The following is a 15,062-nucleotide window of genomic DNA, read 5'->3' on the forward strand; positions in this document are numbered from 1 at the left end:
AATCCCTTGAAAGCCAAAAGCCAGCTGAAAACCGGACTAGTTTTTTTACCTCTGTTTACGTGTCATTCACTATTGTTTCACAGTGATTACATTCACTTCCTTTCCTCTTACTATTAACTTTACTGGTGAAGGGTATAAATTTCTTGGAGTTTTTGTAATAAAGTGTCATTGGCTCAAGAAGCCTTTGTCCATCTCAGGTTCTTTCCAAAGCGTCGTACCTAAAAACTTAAGGAATTCATAGAGGGGAAAGAATCGCTGCAGATAAGTTTCTGCAGAACTCCACCTGCCTTTTGCCCCATCTTTCTGAGGATTTGACCGGGAGCTGACAATAACGACCCAACTGAGATTAGTCGGCAACAACTGGCCCCCAACGTGGATTTTTTTCAGGTCCAATCCGGAAAGGTAAGCTATCTCTTCTCTTTATTTCTTTAAAAAATTTCAGGCAAAAGGATAGGTCCTCGTCAGAGTGGTGCAGACTCGCCGATAAAGGACATCGGTTAAGTACGAGTAGAAAAAGACTAGAAAGTTAGAAAGAAAATTATGGGGCATTCACAAAAACATGAGACGTTCATACAAAATGTCTCACCAGCAGTCATTCAGGAAATGACATATGCTGTAGTCATGAAGGGTCGAACATTTAATTCATGTATAAAAGCTAATAGGAGTAGTGCTAAGAAAGCAACAGGAAACAGTATGGGAAATCAAGTGAGTAAGAATCCTTTTACAAAATTAGTGTATCATCTTTTAAAGCAATATAAGATAAAGATGTCATCAAAAGAACTACAAAATTGCTATAAAGTATCAATAATATGCATTCCCTGGCTTCCAGAGGAAGGAACTCTAAAGAAAGAAATATGGAACATACATATCTATTATGAAAGCCTGTTGGCAAGAGGGGAAACACCTCCCCCTAGTAGTGGGTCATTTAGTCTTTAATTAGAATTACCATTCAACAAATTGACGGCACGATTTTTGATATAGGAAAGTGAAACTAAAAATTGCTTCATGTATATAAATTGTCAGAGGAAAATCCAGATCATGTTAAAAATCAGAAAGCTATATTTGCATCAAAAAGCCCAGGAAATGAAATTGGGATGAGTGCCCTGGCGCCAGTGCTCACTTCCAATTTTTGCCCCTGTGGCAGAAAGAAAAAATATAAAAAATAACCATACAATCTTTTGAACAAAGAGTGGATCCAGTCCTGCCAAAACTTTGGTCTTTTCTAAATCTTGGGACTAGCTTTCACCTTTCCTATTGCTTTTAATCCTGATCTGCTGCAGCAAACTCTTTGGAGAGGGTCTAACTTTGATACTATTTCTTCTTTCAAAAAAGACATGCATGCTTTATGGGCTTATTTCTAACTACTGCATTGAATTCTTACACTCTTGAGCAGAGAAATGGATCCTTTGTGGCTTCTGTACAGCAACAGGTCCTTACAGGACAACAATATTTGCAATGGCAAATGTGCCTCAGTAAGAAGGCAAAACAAAGTATTTTACTGAAATTGGAGCTTAATTAGACATAAAGACTCAGGTCAGAAATGTACAACTGTGGCAGCCGTATTGGATTCGAGAAGCTGCTGTTATGAATTGGCAAAATAACTGAAATAGAAACAGGAAAGCCGTCTACAAAAAATTTTACAGAGACCCACCAAAGAATATAGTTCTTTTAATTAGAAACTGCAAGATTCTATTATAAACAAAAAATAAATAAAAAGAGCAAAACAAAATAAAAAACTAAAAAAGAATGCAAAATTGTCAGAAATGTTAGACAACTAGTTTTCAATAACATTAATAAAGATTGTCAAGTGACTATTCAGCTCATTAATAAAAGCAGAAATTTAAATTATATGAAAGTATGAAACAACATAGAAGTAGTAAGACATAATGCCCAGACAGGTGTGATTAAAATAAGAAAGGTATGCAAAACTATTCACATGAATAAACAAAAGTGTTCTAATTATGGTATAAACAAAAGTGTTTTAATCATGGGAAGCTAAGATATATAAAAGTTCAATAAAAGAAATGCAAATAAAATAAGATGGACAGAAGGGAGAAAAAAATAGCCACTCCCTAGACTAAGCCCTCATTATAAATTGGGGAAATATTTGAATAAATATATGAATAAAAAATAAATGCGATCTAAATTTGGTAAGGACGAAAGCAAATTACAAAAATCAGAAAAACTAATAGGCGAGTGTTCTCTCAGCCATAAGTAAGATGAGAGAAAATTTTCTAAAACAGGAGTTTAAAGAAATATAGTCCTCTCCTGCAACTTTGTCAGACATACTGACACTCACTGTGTCCAGGCAAGGGAGTGCTGTATAGATTTACCAGCTCCTCATTCTCAACAATTATCAGTTATTAATAATATTCATAAAATGAATCTTGGAAATGTGGGCCTTATTCCAAAAAATACTGTAGGGTTAAACTCTGGTTGTAGCAGCAACAAAAAGTAATTTCTGTCATGATATGTTTCCAATAGTATAGAGATAAAGAAAAATATCACTTAATTGCTAATCTTTCCCCATACCTGACCTAATACCAAAAATAACAAAAACCCATAAAAATAGTGAAATATAAAAACAAATTAATGTCTTATAGACCCTGGAGAAAAGATTTTAAAGCAAAATACAGAAATTTAAAGCATTTCTTTCTTTAATTTTATAACCTTACTGGGAAATAGCTCAGAATATCAGTTTTGTTCCAAGTAATAAAATCAATCACATAATTTGGATTATAAAATTCTTGCTTTAATAAAAATTCCTTAAACAATAAATAAATAAATAATAGAAAATGTTAATTAATCTAAGAAATGTTACTAAGATTTTAGACTCATGAAGGCATTATACTCCAAGATTAGAAAATTATTATAATTGATCTTAAAAATTGTATCTCCTCAAAGTTTGTCAAAGATTTGTTTTTATTCTTCCCTCTTTTAAATAATGTTTAGCCTATGAAATAATTTCAGTGAAATGTTCTGCCACGAGAAATGTAAAATTCTCCGACCTTGTGCAAAAAATTTGTAGACAAGGCAGTTTTAAAAATTGGAACAAAATTTTCAAATGCTTATATATAGTTCATTATATGGATGATATTTTCCTGGCTCATTCTAGAAATTCTTAAACATTTGCTTCAGCATTTGACTAAATATGGCCTTCAGATAGCACCTGACAAAGTTCAACAAAATAGGCCTATAAATTACTTAGGAAAAGTAATATATGATGAGTGCATAATGTCTCAAAAGATGCACATTAGATTGGATAAAATAAAAACATTAAACGATTTGCAAAAATTGTTAGGGAATATAAATTGGGTTAGACCTTACTTGAAAATCACAACAGGTGATTTGCATGTTTTGTATGAAGCTCTTAATGGAGACCCAAATCCTAAATCAAAAAGAAAATTAACTCCAGAAATGTTACAGACATTGGCCTTGGTAGAAGAGAGGTTACAGGAAGCTAAATTCAAGCAAATAAATTATGAAAAGCAATGGGATTTTTTGATATTCCCTACCACTTATACTCCTACGGGGTGTTTGTGGCAGGAAGGTGTGCTAGAATGGATACATTTGCCTCATACACAAGTAAGAATGGTGGCTTCTTATGTTTTGTTGTGTAGTCAATTAATTATTAAAGCCAGAAATAGATCAAGAGAAATGTTTGGAAGAGAAATGCATAATATTGTGATTCCATATACTAAACAACAGTTTGAAACATTATTGCAGAATGATGATGATTGGGGTATTGCTTTATTAAATTATTTTGGAGAAATTAAATTCAATTTACCAAAACACCCTTTAGTAAAATTTGCCAGAGAAGTACAATTTATTTTTCCAAACACTATATCTGTGGAACCTTTAAGTGAGGCTGTTACTATATTTACTGATGGATCTTCAAATGGAAGGTCTGTGGTCTATACACCAGATCACCCACCCATAATTCATTATAGTGCAGAGTTTTCTGCTCAGCAAGCAGAAATTTATGCTGTAGTATTAGCTTTAACACATTGGAAACAAAAGATTAATTTGTATACAGATTCAAAGTATGTGGTTTCAATATTTCCTGCTATAGAAACAGCTCTGTTGTCTGGACATTCAAAAATTATTATACACACTGACTTTGAAATTTGGAGCATTTACTGTCCACATGTGTCCTTAGAAAGTTTTGGACCACTAAAAGATTATTTATGTTTGATTTAAATGGGAACTTCTAATACAGAGATATAGTCTTACAAGGTATAGAGGCTTTAAACTAAAATTCCTTTATATAATTGAAAATTTAATATTAGACTGATACAGCTTAATTTTCATCTTTAGCCTAAACTGTTATAACAAATCATATGATAGCTTTTCTAAGTGCAGATGCTTGTGTTTTAACACTTGGTATTAAGTAGACTAAGAGTCAGTTTTGTCTGACCAGAGGTCAATGTTTAAAGTAAAATTATAACTCTAGCCTGATGGCTCGGAGATATAGACTTTATTGTTTGGCCTACAAATAAAGGCTTATTTTGATACTGGATTAATTCTGGATGCTCAATCTCAGCAGCTTTTTGTTCTTAAAATAAGAAACTTTGTTAAATATTAAATGAGTAAAACACCTTAGTTCATGTGGTATAAATTGCTAAAGGTTTATTTGAAATTTTAAAATTGTCACTGAGAGATTAACATTCCTTGGTTTATCATATTGCCTTCCTGGCAATAGATGTTTAAATTATAATATCATCCTAAAGGTTTATTTTGTAAAAATGATGGTTAAACCCATTGATTAGTTATTAAAAGAGATAATTTAGTGGGTAAACATAAGTAAATTAAAAAAAATTCAATTGTTAAGACAAAAGAAAAATCATTATTTTTCACCTCATCAAGCTTTACATCATGCTTTATTATTATTATCAAAATCACACTCCCATGCAGAGACATTGGGAGGAAATGTCTTTGGCTAAACAGCCACAAGTGCTTTAAAAGACCTCCATGGGGCCTGGAAAAGGCCTGATAACCTCGGGGAGAAGGATGTGTGTGTGTTTTTTCCACAGAATGCAGAATCACCCATCTGGATTCCAGACTGGCTCATGAAGCCTTTCCAGGTGAGAGCGACAGCAAGAGAAGGAGACAGCAAAGGAGGATGATGCTGACATTTAAACAGTTCAAACTTTCCCCTACACAGGCAAGAGCTACAAAGGAGGCACATCCCCCCCACCTGGGTTCAATTTAAGAAACTCATGAATCAAGTGTAAAATATGTTTTTAGCAATGTTAGCAATAATTTCTTTGTAGTCTCAAATATGATTCTTTTAAAACAAACTTAAGGAAAACAGTCTACTCCAACTGGGATAAGAACTTGTATAGGATATCCTATGGGAATTTTAGCTTGTAAACCTGAAAATTAGCTATAAATAGATTTGGAAGATCTTATCATATTTCATGCAAAAATTGTATATTTACAAATTGTTTAACATCAGAATTAAATAAGCAGTACTCCATAATTATGATTCTTAAAAGACCACAATATGTAATGTTACCAGTAGATTTAAAGGATGATCCTTGGTTTAAAAATCCAGCTTTACAAATACTTAAAGAATTGCACTTTTTACTGCGGCCTTAGTCCAGAAAATACAAACTGCTAATTATGTAAATGATCTAAGTAAGAATGTCTCTCTAACTTTAGCACAGCAAGAGATTATTGATAGGAAACTAGAAACAAAAGTCGATGCTCTGGAACAAGCGGTTCTCGGGCTGGGGCAGGAAATACAGAATATAAAAATCTTATTGTCCACACACTGCCATGCCAGCTTTAAGTATATTTGTGTAACCCCTATGCCATACAATTCTTCACTTGATTGGAATAATACTAGAAATCATCTGTTAGGTATTTGGAAGGATACAGATATTACACATAATTTGCAGCTTTTACGGTCTGAAATCACTACTATGGGCAAAGCGCATCTGGATGCGAAAAATATTAAAACTTCGGCTGATTCTTTATTGACAGGTTTAAAAGAACTTAATCCTTTCAATTGGACAAATAATATAATTGGCTTTTCAGTCATTGGAGCAATTTTATTTTTCATACTTCTCATATTTCCAATTGTCTTTCGCCTAATCTGTCGTTCTATCTCTACCATTCAACGTGAAACCTATGCCTTTATTTTAAAATCAAAAATGGGAGAAGTGCCAAGACATCCTGCTGCCTCGGCATCTATGTGTTGAGACCCCCACTCCACATAGTTAAATCGGCAAGAATGCCCCGAGAAGGAGGTATCGTCTCTGGCCAAAGTACCCCCCACTTTTACTATTATCCTTTTAACTCTCTACATGAATTGCTCCGGTGATGTGAAATTAGGACTATAAAAAGAAACTGAGTCCGTGGAAATAAACTCTCTAATAATTTGTCTAAATGTCCTTGGCTTTGCTCAATAGTAATGAAAAAACTGGCCAGAACTCAGATGCTGTGATAAGCATTCCAGCTGCAGCAATCACAAAGGGTCTCCGACCCTCACTCCTATCGCTAGGTTAAGCTGTTAACTCCGGTAACCAGTAGCTCAGTTTAAGGAAACTTTGCTTACCCTTGAGATCCTGCCTGGAGACAGAGAAGATAAAATTTTGTGTGTGACTTCGAAGCAATTTAGTTGATGAACAACTTAGTTGCCCAAATACAATAGAGCCAAGGAAAAAGATTGTTGACTTTTACGCCCAGTGTAAATATTCCTGAAGAAAAAAGGCATTTTTGCATGAAGAAGAGCTTATCATAAGAAAGTCCCAACTGGGAAAGAAAGGAATTAGAAGGTTAAGAGCAGAGGGCTTGTGACAGGGAAATGGATTATTAAAGATGGTTAGACTTTTAATAGGCTCGTTGTCTAAAGAAGAGTGTTCAGCAGTTAAGGAAATACATCTGACAGTTAAAACCAAGAACTTTGTGGTGTTGTTTGTGGTATTTTGTCTACCAAACTGTGTTGTGAGTTTGCTTAAGCTTTCAGATTTAGAAGGTAAAATGCCAACACCTGGAGAAACTCTATCACATCCACCTGAATCACCACATTTCCCCACACTTGCTATATGGAACTGAGCACAAAAGATGGAAAGTTCCAGGAAAGTTAAAGGAGATTCCCCGAGAAGCCTCCAAGCCTTGGATGTGCCCGTTTTCTTCTGAAAGATTGCCCTTTGGAACTGCTTGACTGCAAGATCTGGGAGAGAGCCGGAGTTAATCCCTTGAAAGCCAAAAGCCAGCTGAAAACCGGACTAGTTTTTTTACCTCTGTTTACGTGTCATTCACTATTGTTTCACAGTGATTACATTCACTTCCTTTCCTCTTACTATTAACTTTACTGGTGAAGGGTATAAATTTCTTGGAGTTTTTGTAATAAAGTGTCATTGGCTCAAGAAGCCTTTGTCCATCTCAGGTTCTTTCCAAAGCGTCGTACCTAAAAACTTAAGGAATTCATAGAGGGGAAAGAATCGCTGCAGATAAGTTTCTGCAGAACTCCACCTGCCTTTTGCCCCATCTTTCTGAGGATTTGACCGGGAGCTGACAATAACGACCCAACTGAGATTAGTCAGCAACAAGATGCTGGCGAGGATGTGGAGAAGTGGGAACTCTAAGACATTGTTGGTGGGATTGCAAATTAGTGCAACCACTTTGGAAAACAGTATGGAGAATCCTCAGAAGAATGGGAACACACCTACCATTTGATCCAGCAATACCACTGTTGGGTATCTACCCAAAAGAAAAGAAACCAAACTACCAAACTAATGCATGTGTATCTATGTTCATAGCTGCACAATTCACCATAGCCAAACTATGGAACCAGCCAAGATGTCCATCAACAGATGAATGGATTACAAAACTGTGGAATATGTACACAATGGAATTTTACTCAGCCATCAAAAAAAAACTCAATTATGTCATTTCCAGGGAAATGGATGGAACTGGAGGACATTATGCTAAGTGAGATTAGTCAGTCACAAAAAATAAGAAATCAGATGCTTTCCCTAATATGTGAGAGTTAGGGAGAAAAGAGCAGCAAACAAGATAACCTAAAGGAAGAGAAAGGAGGGGGAAGAGAAAAATCTCTAAAGCACACAATGTACTTAAACATATCGAAGTCAATCACTAAGCCAAGCAAGGAAGGGAGGGACGGGGAGGGAATGGGGTGGTATTTGGGTAGGGGTTAAATCAGCGATGAGTACATGTTTGTACACACAAGTTTTTTACCCCAATAAGTTGTATGAATATAATGCACCAATAAAAAAAAAACTTAAATTTCTTGTTAATTTAAAAATTATAGTGACCAAACATTGGGAATAAATATAATCAGGAAGATGTTTACATAGATTATTAAAAAAAATTTATCTTAGAATTCTGAGTTTTTGAGTCACAAAGATTTCTAATTCTCTACATATCTGCAAAAAACAATAGAAAATTGATATAGCACTAGAATTCTAGAAACCAAAGATCTCATACCTATAATGATAAGTAATAATTTTTTTCATCTTATATATCAATACAATCTCTTTGATCAGTGAATTTTTATCTTACTAAAGATTATAATGTATAGGGTAAAAGTCATGGAAAACAATGAAAGATAGTGAAAAATCAAAACCAAATACTGTGAAACTCTAACATCCAAATACATAGAATTTGAAATTTGAAGTCTGTTTTTTTTTTTAATATCAATGACATGTGGCCTCCCCAAACTTTAGAAGGGCAGATTAGCATTAACGGAACGAAGTTATACTGCCTACTTTATATAACAGAAACACATTGCAAATGAGCAGCAATCTCTTCCATGTAAACTCTGGTCTCTTTCTACTGCTCTTGCTTTTCTGTAAGCCAGTTTCTTACAAAAGAAGAAGCTGGCCTGTGTCTTTTCCTGAACCTTCTCTGTTCAGTCTCCACACAGAGCTTTAATAAAATATTTTTCTTTACATAGGCTCCTGCTCTGCCCACCTCTAGGCCTTTCCTAGCACTCCCTGGAAGGAACTGCTCTTGACACCACAACTACATCGGGCTGCCCCATTACATACTGCAAGAGTGTCGGGAATCCTGCCCGACAGCTGGCAGGGCTTGGCGAGATGATGAGTACCGGACGACTCGAACACAAGCCCACGAACCGGGAGTCAAGTCAAGCAGGATCTCATTTATTTCTCTCCAAGCAGTTCTTTATATAGCACCAAGCCACGAGGGGAATTTCCATGAGAAATAGCCTAGCCTATCCGGGATAAAGATCACTAGCACGTAGTTTACAGCCAATCCCAGGCCAGTACATGAGCCATTCATGTGTGCGGAAAGCTCCTTTAAAGGTAGAAAGGGAAAAACCGCTCAGTCTCCCCACCCATAATGAATGGGGAAACACGCCTTCCTAGCTTCCTCCAGGTGCCATCTTTAGCCCATTTTCTGCTGAATCACTTTACTTAAAGTTTTGCCTTAGGCTGTAGGCCGCTCAGGCCGAATCTTCTTAGGCGCTGTATAGACACACCCCATCACAAGAGCACTTGTCTTTCTCAACACTGATCATGTTTTCACTAAATATCTAATTATATAAATAGTGTTTACTGCCTGGATGTGATGCTGCAATATAAATACCAAGAGGATTTTGTATATAATGTATGTAGTGTTTCATTGCTAGCACTTGGCAAACTGTCTGACATGTAGGTGCTTAACTGAGTGAACCAAGTGAATGAGAGATTCATACTGAGATAACTGAGGTTCATCATAATTCCAGTATGCAATATGAGCCCTATGTTGAGTAATTCAGATTCAAAAATTGACAATATAAGTTATAAAGCAAAAGTGAGTCTCAGTAAATAATCTTTGATTACATTTGCTAAAAGAATAACACAAAGAAAAAAAACTTACTGTTCTATTTCCCAAAGGAAGGGGAGAAATACACAAATAGGATGATTGTGAAATTACAGGAGCTTTTCATGTTCTTTTTTCCCTCCTCTTTTTAATAAGAGTTAGCCAGAATTATATATAGGAGAATATACTGCCAAGAAAGAGGATATAAAAATCCACCCCAACAGAAGTTAATAAAAGAGTACACTGACATGTAAGATGTGTTCAAATAATCAAAAATTTTATCTTGTTATATTATTGGAAAGACTCTTTGAAGAGTAGAAAAATTCACTAATTTCAAAGTAAGGGTGAAAGGTGAGTGAGGAAAATTTTCTGAATGGAATCAAGGTCCTATCAATATCTTTCAGATCTCTGGTGCTTTCAAATATGAGCAGATATCCATATAACTTAGAAGTTCTAAGGAATTGAAAAAGGCTTTAATAAAATGAATAAAGAATGGACTGTTTTTTAGAACATCTGGGGCAATGTTTCTCCAAGTGAGATCCTTCCTGACGAAACCCACTTAGTTGCTCAGTGCGGACTTAATCAGAATATGATCCAATGCCTCAGAGTTATCTTGAAAAAGAGAAGGGGTTTCATGCAGATAAATCATGGACCCAAGAGCATAGAATCAAGGAAAATTTTGAGTGTTAAACACTCACTAATTTTGAAACAGATATCACTCTATTCAAATAAATCTTAGGAAATAAAGAGGTATAAGATTATAATGTAATAGTATCCATATCAATTACCAGAAACTAAGATGCCAATGTTACCATTAACATTATGCTCAAGTTTCTAATTCCTAATTCCTTTAAAGAAAACTGAATAAATACATAATGGCCATATAACCTTAGAATACCTTATCTATTTGATTATGTTTGGTAAGTAATAATATTATCTAATATTTAGAGTAATAATCAACATAGAAGAAAGAGAAAGTGAATGCAAGACATGAGCCACAAAATGTTTAAATAAGGCAGAATCACTATTAAGTCTCATAGAACACAGTATTTTATACTATATAAATATGATTTTATATTTGCAGATACAGCCTCTGCATGTACAAATACATCTCATGTTCAAAAATGTGAGCTCCTAATCTTCTTCCCAGAACTAATAGCATTTGTATCTAGATAGAGATATATAGATATATAAATGGGGATTTATTATGGGAAATGACTCAGGTAGTTACAGAGGCCGAGAAACCCCATATTATTCCATTTGCAAGCTGAAGGACCAGGAATGTCAGTGGTACACTGCAGCCTCATCTGAAGGTCCATGAACCAGGAAAGCTGATGATGAATCTCCCAGTCCAAATAATTCAATCTTCTGCGTAGAGTGCCCTTAGAGGGCTGACTTGTATCCTTCAAAGAGTTATATCAAAGTCAACCCCCAGTACTTCAGGATGTGATCATATCTGAAATAATTAATTGAAGATCTAACTAGTTAGGATAGATGAGGCCATACTGGAATAGTGTGGGCTTTTACTCCAATATAATTGATGTCTTTATAGGAAGAGGAAATACACAAAGAGAGTGAGTGTTCTTGTGTAGGTGAGGGAAGCCTTCGCAGATAAGCTGCCACAAGCCAAAGCTAGACCTACGAGAATCTGGAAAAGTCAGGAAATGTCTTCTCTGAAAGGCTTAGTAGAGAGCATAACCCTGTAAATATCTTAATTTTGAACTGGTAGTTTCAAGAACTTTTATAAAATAAATTCTTGTTTTTAAGCCAAACAGTTTCTGGATATACCTTCTGTGATGGTTAATATCCAAACTGACTGGACTAAGTGATGCCCAGATAGCTGGTAAAACATTATTTCTGGGCATATTTTTGAGGGCTATTTTCAGAAGAGATTAGCATTTAAATCAGTAGACTTAGTAAAAATAAAAATAAATGTCTATGCTCAGCAAAGTGGGTGAGCATCCTACAATCTGTTAAGGGTCCCCAGAGAAGGAAGTGAGCACGAAAGCAAATTTACTCTCTTCACTTTAGATGAGGCAGCTATCCCCTGGTTTTGAATATGAGCACTCTTTATTCTCAGCCATTTGACTCTAAGACTTACATCAGTGGCCCGACCTCCACCCCACTTTAGTTCTCAGGCTTCTGGACTAAGATTGAGAGTCATATCATCTGTTCTCCTGTCTCTTAGGCCTTCAGACTCAGACTGAATTACACCACTAGGTCTTCTGGTTCTTTAACTGGTAGCTGTCATATTGTGGGACTTCTCCACTTCTGTAATTGTGTCAATTCTTATAATAAATTCCCTTTATCATCATCTTTCTACATACATATATATTATATATACACACATATTATATATTATATATGTATATATTATATATAATATATGTATATATTATATACTATACATATATAGTATATATCATCTATATCATATATATAATGTATAATATATATGATATATATGATATATATAATTAGTTCTTTCCCTCTGGAGAACTCAAATACACATTATATCTGTTTATATTTCTGTAGAGCTGGCAATATGTCTCCTTTTTCATTTCTAATTTTAGTATTTTTCTTCTTTTACATAAATGTTTTTGTTTTTGGTGTGTGTGTGTGTGTGTGTGTGTGTGTGTGTGTGTGTGTGTGTTTGGCACTAGGAACTGAATATGTGGGAATCCTACCTCTGAGCTATACCTCTATTCCTATTTCATTTTTATTTTGAAACAAGATCTTGCTACATTGATGAGCATCTCACTACTGGCTGATGCTGCCCTCAAACTATGATTTTTCTATCTTAGTTTCCCAAGTACTGAAATTATAAGCATCCATCACTACACTTGGATTTTAGGCTATACATTTTTTCAATTCATTAAGTTTTCCAATGAAGCAGTATTTATATCATTGGTTTACTCTATTATTTTCTTTTTTATGCTATATTTATTTTACTCTATTATTTATTTCCTTTCTTATCTTGCTTTGGATTTAGTTTTTCTCTCATTTTCTGGTTTCTTAAAATATAATATTACATTAGTGGCTTGAGAATGTTGTTTTGTCAGCTAAAGGTGCTGCATATCTTAGTCCTTCTTAATTATTAATCTTTTCTGGACACACCCTGAAATACAAAGCCAGAAATAATACTTGCCAGTTATCTAGGTATCTGGTATACCTTTACCCAGTCAAATTGTCACTCAAAATTAACTATCATATATGGGAATGTTATAAAAAAAACTTTATTCCACTAATATGATGATTTAGATGAAGAGGTACAAATTCCTATAAAAACACAAATTACCAAAACTGACTGAGAAGAAATGTATTTTCTTAATATGATACAAGAGCTATAAAATTGAACTGGTAATTTGAAATCTTCCTACAAAGAAAAGCCCCAATCAAGATAATGTTACTCATTCATTTTACTAATATATAGGGAAAAAATAATAATATCCCTTCAAACTTTTTCTTAGAAAATCAAGAATGGTACATTTTCCAACTTATTCTCTGTGACCAGTATTATTATGATACCAAAGCCGACAGTCATTGCAAGAATAAAACAATAGAGATCTAGCAAAAAGTCTTAACAATAAAAATATGATAGATGTTGCTTTTTGTAGAAAACAAGGCTATGAGGAAACTTTCAAATAACTTTATACTAAGGTTGAGTTCTTTTGAACTACTTAAATTTCTGTTTTAACAGAAACAGGAGTCAATAAAAGGTACCATTCTTCAACTACTGAAAGTCAAAGACAAGTATGAAACAAACAAAAAAGCTTCTGTGTCATTGCCTCCATTTTTCTTCAGTGTCATAGTTTCCAAATTGGATTTCAAGTTCATAATCTCCCCTGTTAGCCTATTTAAACTGTTTCCAAATTTATCTTTTTATTGCAGAATTACGATGATGTTTCTCCAATACTCACAAGCCTAATAAAACAAAGACACATTTTCTGAAGGATTCCATCTAAATGTCTTTCAAAACATTGCCCTTTTATATGGCTTCAGTGTACATTTTAATTGCTGTTTTCCACAAGGCTTATGCTTAAGTCCATTTTCTGTTGCTATAACAAAATCCAGGAATCTAGATCCTTTATAAAATAAAAAGGGTTGTTTAGGCTGTGGTTTTGGAAGCTAATAGCCCAAGATCAGGCAGCCCCATATGTTTGGCTCTCAAGCTGGCCCTGTTACTGTATCACATGTGGTGAACTGCAAAAAGTAACATCTGAGGGTAGAAGCAGCCAAATACATGTGGGTTGGTCTTGATGAATAGAAACCTGCTCTGTTCTCATACTCTCATCTGGTCCCACATGAAGAGATGGCTTTACATAGAATTAATCCATTCACGAGAGTGCTCTAGTCACTTTTCCCTACACTTCATCTTAAAGGCTTTACCACCTTCCAACACCAGCACATGGGGAACCAAATCTCCAGCACAGGAAGGCTTGGGAGAAACACTGAAATCATGTCTAAACCATAGTTGGTTCTATGTGCCCATGGCACAGGAGCCAAACTGGACTATTCCATCCAGTCTTCAATGGCTCCCAGTGATGTCTTCTTCTATCCCTTTGTTAACTTAGCTCTCTCCCACCAATGTCCACTCCTCACACAGCCTTCCACCAAAGCCTCCTGAAAGCCTTCCCATCAGTTAGCTCATAAAACCTTCTCTGCTGTCCTTCAACCCCAACTGTTCTCTTTTTTGAATGGTCACAGAACTTTAAACCTTTGTTCTGTCATCTAACAAGTCCTGGTTCATATCATAATTCTTTATGTATTTGTCATGGTCCTTCCTGCCCATCCACCCCAGCCTGGTGGTGTAAGGTTCAATACTAAGCTTGACTTACCTTGGTTTACTACAGGCAGTATCGCAGAATGTTTGCTACATGATGTTTTCCATCAGTGTTTTCTCACTTGTAAAGTTGCCTAAGCACCCTAAGAGGCCGTGTAGAACATCAATTGTTGATGAAGCACAAACCCAGGTGTCCTCAGATGTCCTCTTGTGAAGTTTTCTAAAGACCTATGAAGGGTTTCTGGGGAGGACAATGACACCTTGTTCTTACCCTCCCCCTAGCCTCTCAGAATACAGCCACTGGAAGAAAAAAAATCTTTTGAAGAGAATTGGACCAGCGAAAGGAGATAGCCTGAGTACTCTGATTTAGTTACCCTGGGTTTATCTGAAATAAACTGAATGAAGCCTCTTTAATTTTTCTACCTCTGGCCCTAATTATTTTTAATACCAGCATGTTAAAATCAGGAAGAAGGAATTTCTTTTT

The sequence above is a fragment of the Muscardinus avellanarius genome (genome assembly GCF_963383645.1).
Source record: "Muscardinus avellanarius genome assembly, chromosome: 9".
In the NCBI taxonomy this organism is placed as follows: domain Eukaryota; kingdom Metazoa; phylum Chordata; class Mammalia; order Rodentia; family Gliridae; genus Muscardinus; species Muscardinus avellanarius.